A 12,918-nucleotide genomic window follows, 5' to 3' on the forward strand; every position below is an offset into this window, starting at 1 on the left:
ATATTAAATTTAAAATAAAATATGAAGATATAATAAAAGCGTTTTTTTTGCTTATTTTTGATAACTCTTTATTGATTAGAACTACAAATCCTACATTTAAAAATTTAGAAAATACAGTACAATATGCAGGAAAGTTCAAATATTTCCAATTCATTTGGCACATAAGCTGCCAAATATTGAGAATGTACCTGTGATTATGTAGGTCTGATTGTGGATGACATTAGTTACTTATTAGTTAAGCTTCTATACATCGCTAAAAATGTGTTTATTTTTTTTTGGTCTAGTTTTCATTTAATTACCCTCAAGACAATTTTCTCTGAATCTTGAATTGTGCAGCTTACTGTGTTTCTGTTTGCTCCAGTTTCATCTATGGATACAATAAAGTAAGTTCGAAAGACAATAAATATTATTGTCTTGCCCATAGATTCATTTCAGATTGTTTTCTAGTATTCTTTTAAAACTTAACTCCAAACTTTTCAAAATAGAAAAATTCATATGAACACGAACAAAACTTGTTTTGAATGGGAGGAATTAATATTTAGAGTAGAGCCTAGGTTTACAGAACTCTCAAGTGTTCTAAGAGTCTCTTCCCAAACTTAACAAGCAATGTATTGTTTCCAGAAGCTATGGAGGGGGATTGTTTGTTTGTTTGAATTTCGCGCAAAGCTACACAAGGGCTATCTGCGCTAGCCGTCCCTAATTTAGCAGTGAAAGAATAGAGGGAAGGCAGCTAGTCATCACCACCCACCGCCAACTTTTGGACTACTCTTTTACCAACGAATAGTGGGATTGACCGTCACATTATAAAGCCCCACGGCTGGGAGGGCGAGCATGTTTGGTAGGACGGGGATTCGAACCCGCGACCCGCAGATTGCAAGTCGAATGCCCTATCCGCGTGGCCACGCCGGGCCCTATGGAGGGGGGTGATTACTGGATATCCCACTGATGTTGTTACCGTTACATTCAACAAGTGTGAATTTGAATATGCTAGAATATCTTAAAGACAAAATTCAACATGCCATACACAGACCCTGGCTCCCAACATTCGTACTGGATAATCTTTGTCAAGGGTCTGAGTTATCACTGATTAGTAAAGATGAAAAATACCTCAGGCACAAGTAGGAGCTTCCACTTTAGATGTAAGGCAATAAGCACCTGGAGAAGTGCCAATTAAAGAGGATATGTGGGTCACATAGGCTGGGAGAGAGTCTGTGACCATCTAGGGCTGATTGTGGACAACACATCCACATTTGCAGCATGTTGCCCTGCTTATGCAAAATGACAATTCTATGAGCAGAAGAATGTAAGACCAGCCAGTACTATGTAGAATAAGAGCTTGAAGACATGTGGATGAACCAACATATGTAAGTCATTCATGATAACTCCTTAATGCTTGCACTGAATGAAAAGAAGGAATTACTTGGATTTATCGTGTTTGTCAAACATTGTTATCATTACTCGTTTGGGAGGATGTTCACTATTTAAATAGACAATGTGTCAATAGAATAACTAATGATTTCTACAAATATGGAATATATGGTAATATTTTGGGTTACAATGTTAAAGGAGAGCAGTTTGGTTTGGAACAGCACAGAAATATAAATGGATTATTTCACCAGTCAAGGAGAGCATATGCGTTGGTTTAATGTTCAGATTCCGGACACGTTATGCAATGGTTAAAATCTATAACAAAAGCAGTGATAGTAAACTGGATGAGCAGTAATGACCAATTTAGACTACGAGTACTCGTATGACTAATTAAATACAGTAAACTAGAGTATGATTTCCTCATTTATATATAAAACATATCTGTAATAGACAATTTCACTGCAACATTTACTCTGAGGTGAAATAGACTATTTGAAGTTACTAAGTGTGTTACTCCATTAGTCTCTGAATTAAAAGTTCTAATTCAGGTGGAACTATAGGACGATTTCATGTTTCTAATATAAAGGGATGCATATATTTCCCCAGCGACAATTCTTTGGACACTGGAGAAAATGGAAATCATCTTAGGTAGTTTCGGTAAAATATGAGTGCCGACTAAAGAAGACTTGGAGGTCTTCTACCCCCAAAACAAGACTTCTGCTGTCGTGTCCATTTCTCATCCTGCAACAGATCCTGCTAATGACTTGCCTATGTCTTCTTCTCAATCTACTCAAAAGACATTATGGCTGTGTCACAGAGTTGATTGTTGCAGCTTAGCTGGTCTTTGAACTCTTGATATTAGGTCGTCAAGAAATTAATCTCACGTGTTGGAACATTTTCTTTAACCCCTACCCCCAAGAAAAATGTACATCACATATAATAGTTAAACGAATTGCCTAAACGTCACGTTAGTGTAGCCTATATAATGTGTAAAACTCAGTATACTCTAATCCCTTATAGTGATGGCACACGACAAGACACACATTCGGCATGTAATGTTGTTTGAATACAAGAAGGGAAACAACGCATCTGTAGACACAACGAATATCAGTGAAGTTTGTGGAAATGTTTTGAACGTTCGTAAATGTCAACGATGGTTCAGCAAATTTCGTTCAGGTGACTTTAGCCTTAAAAACTGTGATGGTTCGGGCCGAGATGTTGGAATTGATATTGATGCTCTGAAGACGCTTGTTGAGTCTAATCCAAGGCAACACACTCGTGAAATGGCCCTGAAATTGCATGTCTCTCATGAAACAATACGTAAACATTTAAGGAATATGGGAAAACTCCATCAAGAAGGTGTTTGGGTGCCTCACGAACTCTCCGATGATCATCGTTTCCAACGTGTGAACGTTGCTTCGTCTCTTCTGGTGCGTAATGTGTGTGAACCATTTTTGGACAGAATTGCACCAGTGATGAAAAATGGATTCTCTATGCGAATATTAAACGCCAAAAACAATGGCTCAGTCCAATACAAAAACTACTTCCGACCCCAAAACCTGGACTCCATCCGCAGAAAGTGATGCTTTGCATTTCGTGAGACATCAAAGGAGTAATTCATTTTGAACTCCTCAATCCACAGCGAATTGTCAATACACAGATCTATAGTCACCAACTGGAATGTTTAAATCAAGCCATTCATCAGAAACGCTCTTCACTCGTCAATCAGAAAAGCGTTCTTCTTCTTCACGACAATGCACGTCCACATGTGGCATGTTTGACGCAACACAAGATTATGGAGTTGGATTGGGAAGTTCTCCCCCACCTACCATATTCTTCAGATATGGCACCATCAGATTACCATCTTTTTCGTTCGCTGCAACACCATCTTAATGGGAAAACGTATGCAGATGTGAAAGGTGTTAGACAGGACATCGACATGGTTTTTGCTTCAAAGTCAACTGATTTCTTTAATCAGGGCATTAACAACCTAATTGTAAGATAGAAAAGCAGCATCGATAAGAATAGAGACAATTTCATTTAATAAATGTTTTATTTTGATATATAAGTTGTTCGGGTTTTTTCATCTAAAAAAAGCGACATTAATTTCTTGACGACCTAATAAATTTCTAGTAATCTGAACAAGAGCTGAAAGCCAGTGAAAATCAAGCTGAAGGTTCCAGAAAATGATTATTGTTTTCCTTTTAAGGTATCTGTACTTAATCTGTGAAGGAATCCTAGTGTCAATATAAACAGGGATATGGAATTAATTATACGAAAATCGGGATACCTTATATGAGGTGATTAACTTCACCACTTCATTTTTCTAAGAGAAAGAAGTGTGAGATAACAAATTCTACTTATATTCTATTATAGTTTTGTTTACCATTCATTTACTATTCCTTCTATCGTTTACTTCAACTATGAATTTTTAGTTATATTAAAGCACTAACTCACCCTCTACCTATAGCACGTTGATTTTGAGTATGTATATATTATGAAACTGATGCAAGCTTCCCCTAACAGTGACTTACAGATATTAATGTTGTGAAAGATTATGTAAATTATGGTAATAGTTAGTCACATGAGATTTAACCTCGTGGTTTAACCACTAAATAAATATCCGTCCTCGATATTAAACGAGTTAGTTCATGAGACATAGTTAGAAAGAAATATTGCTAACTTTTGCTCGATTTTGTTATTGATCTTAAGAAGTGACTTAATTTTGGAAGATTGTTGTTTTTTTGTGGAATTAGGTGTTTTTCTTCTTCTGGTTCTTTTTTTCTAATTCCTTCTATTTATTGAAAATAATAACATTGAGATTTATGTTATATTGTTTACTAACGTTTATATCAAGACCTGTTTTGTATGGGATAAAACTTGTATTCTAGTTGTTTGAAAGTTTGATGTTGGATTTCTATTGTTACATTTTAATAAATTGTTTTGTTCGGCCCTGGTTGTCGCAGCATTTTGTTTTAGTCTATTACGCATAACACAGATCATTCTCACCATAAACTGGATGACGAATTCTACAGCCATTAATGGCTGGTGATTAGCTTTAGTGAGGGATTACTGTTGAAGTGAAAATAATAGCAGTCTAATTTTATCAACTGACGTAAATAAAATATAAAACACCTTACTGCATTGAATTTATGCTATACTTTCCTCAAGTGATCCTTAATAAGATATTAATGCAGAAATAAAAAGAGCGAGTGCCTAAAAAACACAGCAAAAAAGCTCCAAAATGTCGGATGTTGCACAACGAAAAAAATCACCGAAATCAGAAAAATACGCATGTTTTCATTTTCAGCATTGCAGTTGATTTCAATGAGTAAAGTACTCATTAGGTCAAAAGTTTATGTGAAGCACTGTATACCAATTTACAGTGCGGGAAATAATTATGGAGACATTGAGGAGAAAGGGCATGAAAGTCAAATAGTACAGGAATGTGATGCCTTTATCGTGCCATTCCTTTACCAGAGAGAACTACATATTGATAGATTACATTGTGATTGATTGCCAGGCCAATATAAATCCCTGTAGTAGTCGTTAGTCCTGTGAAACCAATCATGGCTCCAAAACAATCATTGAGTTCCCCTTCCCCTCTCCAAAGTAACTGCTGTAACACACTGTATCATTTCTCCAACGGTTAAAAATTTATTAAAAGTAACGTACCCCCTACCAATGTTTTTTATGTTAATGAAACCTAAAAAGAAAATGGCGAAAACGAAACATTAAAACAGTAAGTTAACGAAATAGAAACCAAAAACTTTAGCATCTTGAAATAATTGGCATCTTTTCTGAAGCCTTTCTTCAATATTTTATTAATTGTCACTATCGCAAAACTAATCAGCTCATTACACTGTGCTGTAGGTGTGTACTACAAGGGCGGAAATAATAATAACCCAATGCACTTCGGGTGTAACAGAGCAAAAAAAGTATATACAGTACAATATGCCGTTTTCTTCACAAATGTTGTGTATTAGTTCATTTGTAAGAATAGGACTACTCACTTATTTGCTTCTTTCACATCAGGTATTTATCCAGCCTAAAGGGAAATGTAAGTTTAATCAAATCTCTGAAAAATGTTTCAAACACATAATAAGTCGACAAAAATATTCAATGTTTCTTTTCGTTCTATGCTCAGACAATGTGAAATTGTTGTCAAACAGTGCAGAATGAGGCGACGCTGCGATGATACTAATCTTTGATACATTTTCACATGTGTATGGTCAAATTGGAATATAGTGTGTTGTAAAAATATTTTTATTTATTATAAAACGGTTCCACCTACCAAATAAGTTCTGGAACAGCGTTCTCGTGCATTTTGCTACAACTTGAGCGCTGCTTTCTGGGCTGAAATACTCCTTTACAATTGTGTATAAATCCAAGTCTTCGATTGGCAAGGATATTCCACGAAAAAAGACATTCATCAAGACCCTAGAAAAGGTACACGTAACTGGCACTGATAAAAATAGAAGTGTTTGAAGCAGAAAACGCAAACTCTTCAAAAGTGATATGAAGTTTGTTAATTCCAACTAAGCCCACTGTAATAAGCACCTATTATATGCCATATTCACATAATATGCAGCTGGTCAACAATCCGCGATGCTGCTGTTTATGTTCAATTATCACATACTAACGAAAGTACCTAGCTTCAATCGAGTTATTAGGTTCATTTATTCTAGATGACTATGCCAGTGTGTTTATTCTGAATCCATTTGAACATAAAAGTATATACATATATATTTTTGTTACTCCTAGTGGGCTGTTTACAAACATCTTTTGTCATTCCACTTATTATTTCAATAAAAAAATGTATTGTGTTTGTTTTAAATAAAGGAGACTGTTTACAATTCATTGTTGGCAAAAATGTTTGGGTTTCGATGCAATTTGTGCATCCAGCACAATGGAGAATTCAGGTTCGCTAAGTAGCTGCAGGAATTATTTTTCCAGGATACCGCCGTTCCTTCTCATTTTACCAAGTGCAAAAACAGAATACTATCAAAGTGAGCAGTTTTTGACAGTTGTCATTTTTATAAGAAGTGTCAAAGGGGAGATATTCAACTCCATTCAAATCAATTTATTTGACATAGTACAATTAAATCATGCATCTATATAATACCGACATGAGAATATGTAAATGAACAACACAAAATATATATTGTATATATTCAAATACATTTCCCTCTTTATGTGTTTTTTTCAACTCAATTTCCTATGCTCGAGCACCCCAGTGGCACAGCGGTATGTCTGCGGACTTACAACGCTAGAAACCTGGTTTCGATACCCGTGGTGGGCAGAGCACAGATAGCCCATTGTGTAGCTTTGTGCTTAACTTAAAAAATAACGACCAAAACACCCTATCCTCGAAATATTTCTTTCAATCAGTCGATGGAGGAAGTCCAGGTTTTCGAGAAATACCCTTAAAAGGGAAACATTTTTCTTCTCAATAACTTGTTTTCTCAGTCTGACTATTCAACATATACGAAGGCTTATGGATTAATGTTGATATCGATATGAAAATTTTAGGAATTGCAAAAAATGAGTAATTTTCCTGTAACGTACTCTTGAAAGCAGCATATATGTATATTCTATGATTAACCGTTCAGGAGATACAAAGCATGACAGAAAGAAACATTTGGCTATTATATATCTGGATAGATGACACTTTATTCCCACTAGATTGATATAAGTAGTCTATAGTCTACTCTAACTTTAAAATTTGGCTGTACATTAATAATTGTTCTGATCACGTGTCTTGGCTGTTCTAATAAAAACAGAGAAAGAGAAGGAAAAACAAGTGAGAAACAAAACCAGGGAATTCAATTCTCAAGCGATGGTAAATGCTTAGTAAATATAAATTTATGCTTTGGGTTAGGCAGAAATGTTCTAGAAAAATTAATGATTTATTGTCTACAGGCTTGGTGCATCAGAGCTGTGAAGAAATGTAAGTGTGAAATTTTAAATTTTTCTTAGATAATTACACTAAATAAATGTTACCAAATGATTAAAACATTAGTTATAAAACATATTTTGTGTAAAAATGTTGAATAATTTATTAGACTTCAAACATTATAAAAATTGTTTTGTTCATGGATTTTAGTAGACTCAATACGGTATGTTAGTTTTTTTAGAAAAAGATTGATTTTATCATCCGTTTGTTCATTTACTGAAATTGCAAATGATTTTACTGAATGTTTTTGAGTAGCCAGTTATCTATTTCTTGAAGAAAGTGTAAAAGAAAGAGTATTCAATGTGTGACATTTCGTAGGAGCCACCGCCCTTTAATAAACCCAAATCACAAGATTTGTGGTAGTGTACAAAATAGTGGAGAAAAAAGATGTGAAAATATAGGTAGACTACTGTTTGGTAAAATGTAAACTTGAGAGTTTATTGAAGTGCTTGTTTTTTCAATTAGAGCTGGAACTGGCATTACCATAAGAATTAAGTCTTCAAGTTCACTGATATCCTACTGGTAAGATAGTTTTACCAAATAAGAAGGAATAAAATAAAACATTTTATATTTTCAGTGACTACGACATCATTAGTCGGTATCTCGGTTGGGACTGTCTTTATTTTCTTCATACTTGCGGCAATCACCCACTACTGCTACCGTCGTCGACCTTCGAGAAGAGCTCACAAATTAGCCAATATTCTTAGGAGAAATATACTTGAAAGGTCACTTGTTCCGCGGAAACCAACGGCAGTGAGGAGTCTGAGCATTGGCTCAAGTAAACTCAAGCCAAGCCCAATTACCACCAGTCAGAAATCATCTACAGATGATCGTAGGATTGTACAACAAGTGTCGTTAGGGTTCCCAAAAGGTCTAGTTACGTACCAATTGGAATATGAAAAAAGAAAATATAAATATCCTAGCTTATTCGATGAAAAGAAAGTGACAGAGGAGAAACTAAAGAAGCTCAGGGAACTCCACTTCCGAATTAAGTATAAAATGGACAAACAGACACTGTTAGTGACCATTGTCCGCTGTATAGACCTCCCCGCTAAAAACCCTAATATGGATAGCTCGGATCCATATGTAAAATTACAGTTACTACCCGATAAGCAGCATAAAGTGAAGACTAGGGTTCTGCGGAAGACCCTGCGGCCTTTCTATGATGAAGATTTTACTTTCTATGGCATTACCTTTAGCCGCTTACAAGTCACCATTCTGCACTTTGTTGTCCTCAGTTTTGACCGGTATTCCCGGGATGACGTGATCGGAGAAGTCATATGCTCTATGACGGAGTTAAATGACCAGACGCTGGAGAATAGCACTATGGTGGTGCGCGATATAACTCCAAGAATGTTGAAGGTTAGTTTTCATCTTTTGTCTGTGAAATTGTTTTAAGTAACATGATATATTATGGCAAATAATTCAAACATAGCCGCAATACTTTAATATACTTTTAAAATCTATTAACTTATGGACATAAAATTCAAGTGTTTCAATATATCATATTGTGAGCTTGTCCACACCGCTTCACTCTTGGTCTTTATGCAACATCTCTGAATCACCTCTGTATTTCTATTTTAGAAAATCATTTTATGTTCACCCTCATTTTTTTAAAGTATAGATACAATTAGGTTAGTAAACTTATAATAGTTAGCTTTCTGGTAACTTGAAACTTAAGTACTAAAAACATCAAATTATCTAATAAAACGTCTTAATCTAGTTTTTGTTTTAGATGCTATTACTGTTTTACTTAATCAAACTTATAGGAACCAGCATAATGCTTACTCATTAATATATTTGGGTGAAAACGACATGAAATTGCTCAGATTTTGATGCTTGTTAAGCTTTAAGTAATGTCGAAGAGTTTTCTTGTTTTGTTCACACTATTTATGCGGTTTAGAAAAATAAACAGAACTGCATAGAATAAAATGACAATATTTGATTAAAGTGTGATATAAACTTATGCTTTGATTTAGGCAGAAATATTCTAGAAAAAAATATTGACGTATTGTTTACAGGCGTGAGAAATGGAAGTGTAAAATTTTACCATTTTTTTCTTACATAATTACACTAAATACATGTTAACAAATAATTAAAATATCAATTATAAAATATATTTGGAGTAAAACATTTTTATGGGAGATAATTGATATAAAAATAAATAGCTTAAACAATTAATAAATGTAATCAAGTTTAATCGGGTTGGTGCACGAAATTCATCTCAACACAATATTTAAATGTTTGTTCTGCCACGGTGCCGAACTACAGACGAGATCTCAAGGTAGAGGGGAGATCCTACTTTCTCTTTGCTATCAACCAGCCGCTAACAGATTGACTATTGTGGTCCTAAAAGCAAGAAACCTTTCAAAGATGGACATAACTGGTCTGTGTGGTAAGTGCATCTTAAAAAATATATGTTATGAAGCTTCAAACTTTCCAACAAAGAGGAGCCTTAACTCTGAATATCATAGTTTCTTTATATACTGTGTAAAATATATATTCCAATGCATGTTCTCTAGCTTCAGAAAGTTCAATAGAAAAATCAATTACTGAATTGTGGTGAGCTCATTTTTGGTCCAAACCAAATATATTGTTGAACAGTCTTCTGACTATTATTTTAATTCCAGCAAAATAAAAGCAAAACTGGTGAACCGTGTAAATATATTCATTAGTTTAAAAGAGAAAGAAATTTCTCAGCTATGTATATTTTCTAGTTTGTATGAATTGACGCTGTGATGTATGCCAGTCCATCGCATGTTAAACCCCATCTACTCGCTGGTACCCCTTATATAGCTGGGTAGGCTGAATCAGTTAGTGTAATGTATCTTGCTCGAGGACACAGCAACATATTGCGAGTAAGAATCGAACTCGCAATTTTCCAACTACCAGTCTAAAGCATTCACCACTGGACCATGCTGTTCCCAACTGATATACAGGATCTGGCTATTTTATTAGGAATGAGCTATGTACTGTTTCAGACTCGAGCCTGACTTGAGCTACAGATGCAAATTAGATTGATCACATGATGTGTCAGATGATCCCTACAGCACTGTCAATGACTGGGACAAGCATATTTGCAGTTGGTCTTACAGATATGGGAAAGGCAAAGATACGAAAGCTTTCAAGGGAGGCACGTCTAGCATAGTGGCCAAGACATTCATTTGAGTTTATCAGTAATGCAAAATGTTGAATAAAATGAATTCTGCGAGAGGAAATTGTGGCCACAGACACGTAATGACAGAAAGAGAAGAGCGTTGATAGACAATCCAACCATCATTAAACAAATAATACACCATCTGACGGACATTCAGTGCAGGGCAATCCACACACCCATCTCCAGCCATACATAGCAAAGAACGTTGCAACAAATGGACTATGGCAATAGGAGACCACTGCAGTCTAATGAATAATACTTTACCCTTTTCTGCACATGTAAGAGAAGACAGATTCAGAAAAAAAAACCAAGAATAACTCGCCCCTTTTATGTGATCTCAACTGTTCAGACCTCTGATGCTAGAGGCATGGTTTAGGGAATGTTTTAGTGGCATATGCTTGGCCGCTTTTTCCCTGTAGGAGGCAAAACTAATGCAACAACTTACCTCAGTATCATTTCTGATAAAATGTATCCAGCAATGTTTAATATGCACACTGATGGGGGACAGCTACTTCTATCCACTGTCTCCATACTTTGTGTATTTGGTTAGAGGAACACAATGGACACTTTAGGCATCTCCTATGGCCAACACAATCCCCGGATCTTAATTCAAATAAACACCTGTGGAATGAACTTGAATACACGTTTGTTGTGAGTATCCTCTGCCTACCTCACTCCATAAATTATGTGCAGTATTGTTGTTGTTGTTGTTGAATTTCCCACAAAGCTACTCGAGGGATATCTGCACTAGCCGTCCCTAATTTTGAAGTGATAGCAGCTAGTCAACACCACCAACCGCCAACTCATGGGCTACTCTCATCGAATAGTGGGATTTGACAGTCACTCTAAAAATGCACTCATGATCCTTAAGTAAATAACTATGAAAATGTATAAGTGATACACATACATAAACCACAAATAATATGTTATTACAATACTTTATATGACAAAGTACAAAATAAAAGCAAATAAGTTATACAATCACTAGTATTTTGTATTTTATTTTAACAGAGAATTGCATAAGATTATCAATATATTATTGTGAAATATAATTCCAAATGTCTTCTGTTACTCTCCGCAATTCAACCAAATAATTTTATTGCTGTTTGACCATCTCATTGTCCATAAAAGCCTATAGAGCCTCAAGAATGTCCATATCAGGCCAAGGCTGTAAGTGTACCATCAGCCAACATGCGATCAAGATATCATTTTACCACTTTAGTGTATGATTTAGATCATACTCTTGCTGGAAGATGAAACCCAGCCTGATGAATTGCATTTCTGGGGGAATGTCCTGATAGATATATATTTGTTTACAACTGTCTAAAGTTGGGGAGTTAGTGGTATTTGCTACCACTAAATGAGCTCATTAATTGATTAGTACATCACGCCCCATACAACCTGTACAAAAAAGAAGTATATGGCAACGTCTTCACTTTTTTCAATCACTTTATTAATCTAAAATGGTATTAACTTTCCTATTTTCTTTTGCATTGTTTTTTATGAAGTAATTTTCGAAATACTATTGATTTCATATCATGGGCCACTCCTGAAGAGTGCAACTTGTGGATTTGCGAAAACCACCTGTTTGTCAACAAAAATATTTTTCCCCACAAGTTTCATGGTCATTTCCCAACTGGCAGATAAATCGCTGATGTCGATTAAACACCACCAAGCGATCGTCATTGTTTTTCAAAGATGCAGCAATTTCACACTGATCTTCTGTAAAGCAAATAAACAGATAATTAAATAACGAAAACATATATTAATCTCACGATAAGGGTAATAATAATTATATTTAAAACATGTCACGATTACAGTTATTAACTATCCAGTTACACAATTTAATTGTGTACTTTGTTTGAATATAATAAACATAAAAACAATATTCAGTAATATTCACATTTTGCAATAGGTTTGGTTTGTTTCGAATTTCACGCAAAGTTACACGCTAGCCGTCCCTAATTTCTCGGTGATAAACTAGAGGGAAGGTAGCTAGTTAACACCACCCACCGCCAACTCTTCGGCTATTTTTTTACCAACGAATAGTGTGATTGATCGTTACATTATAACGCACCCCCGGATGTAAGGACGAGCATGTTCGGTTTCGAGGATTTGAACCCGCGCCCTCCAGATTATGAGTTGAGCGCCTTAATCACAACTACATTTTGCAATTGCCTACCATGTTCACTAAACAGTAAACGTAACTTATCTGATTTGATTATTATTTTATTTTATTTGGTGAACATGATAAAAAAAACTCGTGTTTACACACATTACAACTCAATAAAAGTCATAGTATATCTACTAAAAAGTAAAAAAACTGTAACTTTAAACAAACAATACAGATTTTGTTAAACAAGACCGATGTCTGTAGGTTTACTTTCTTCTTAGAATTCTTCTCAAGAAGTCGATAAGCCGTCTTAACGTTGTTAGA

At 35.1% G+C, this 12,918-nt stretch overlaps 1 pseudogene; it reads left to right on the top strand.

The window, feature by feature from the left end:
* LOC106469213 overlaps positions 1 to 12,918 on the top strand; it is a 41,882-nt pseudogene that overhangs the window by 18,591 nt on the left and 10,373 nt on the right.

This window comes from Limulus polyphemus, unplaced genomic scaffold (assembly GCF_000517525.1).
Source record: "Limulus polyphemus unplaced genomic scaffold, Limulus_polyphemus-2.1.2 Scaffold3358, whole genome shotgun sequence".
Classification (NCBI taxonomy): Eukaryota; Metazoa; Arthropoda; class Merostomata; order Xiphosura; family Limulidae; genus Limulus; species Limulus polyphemus.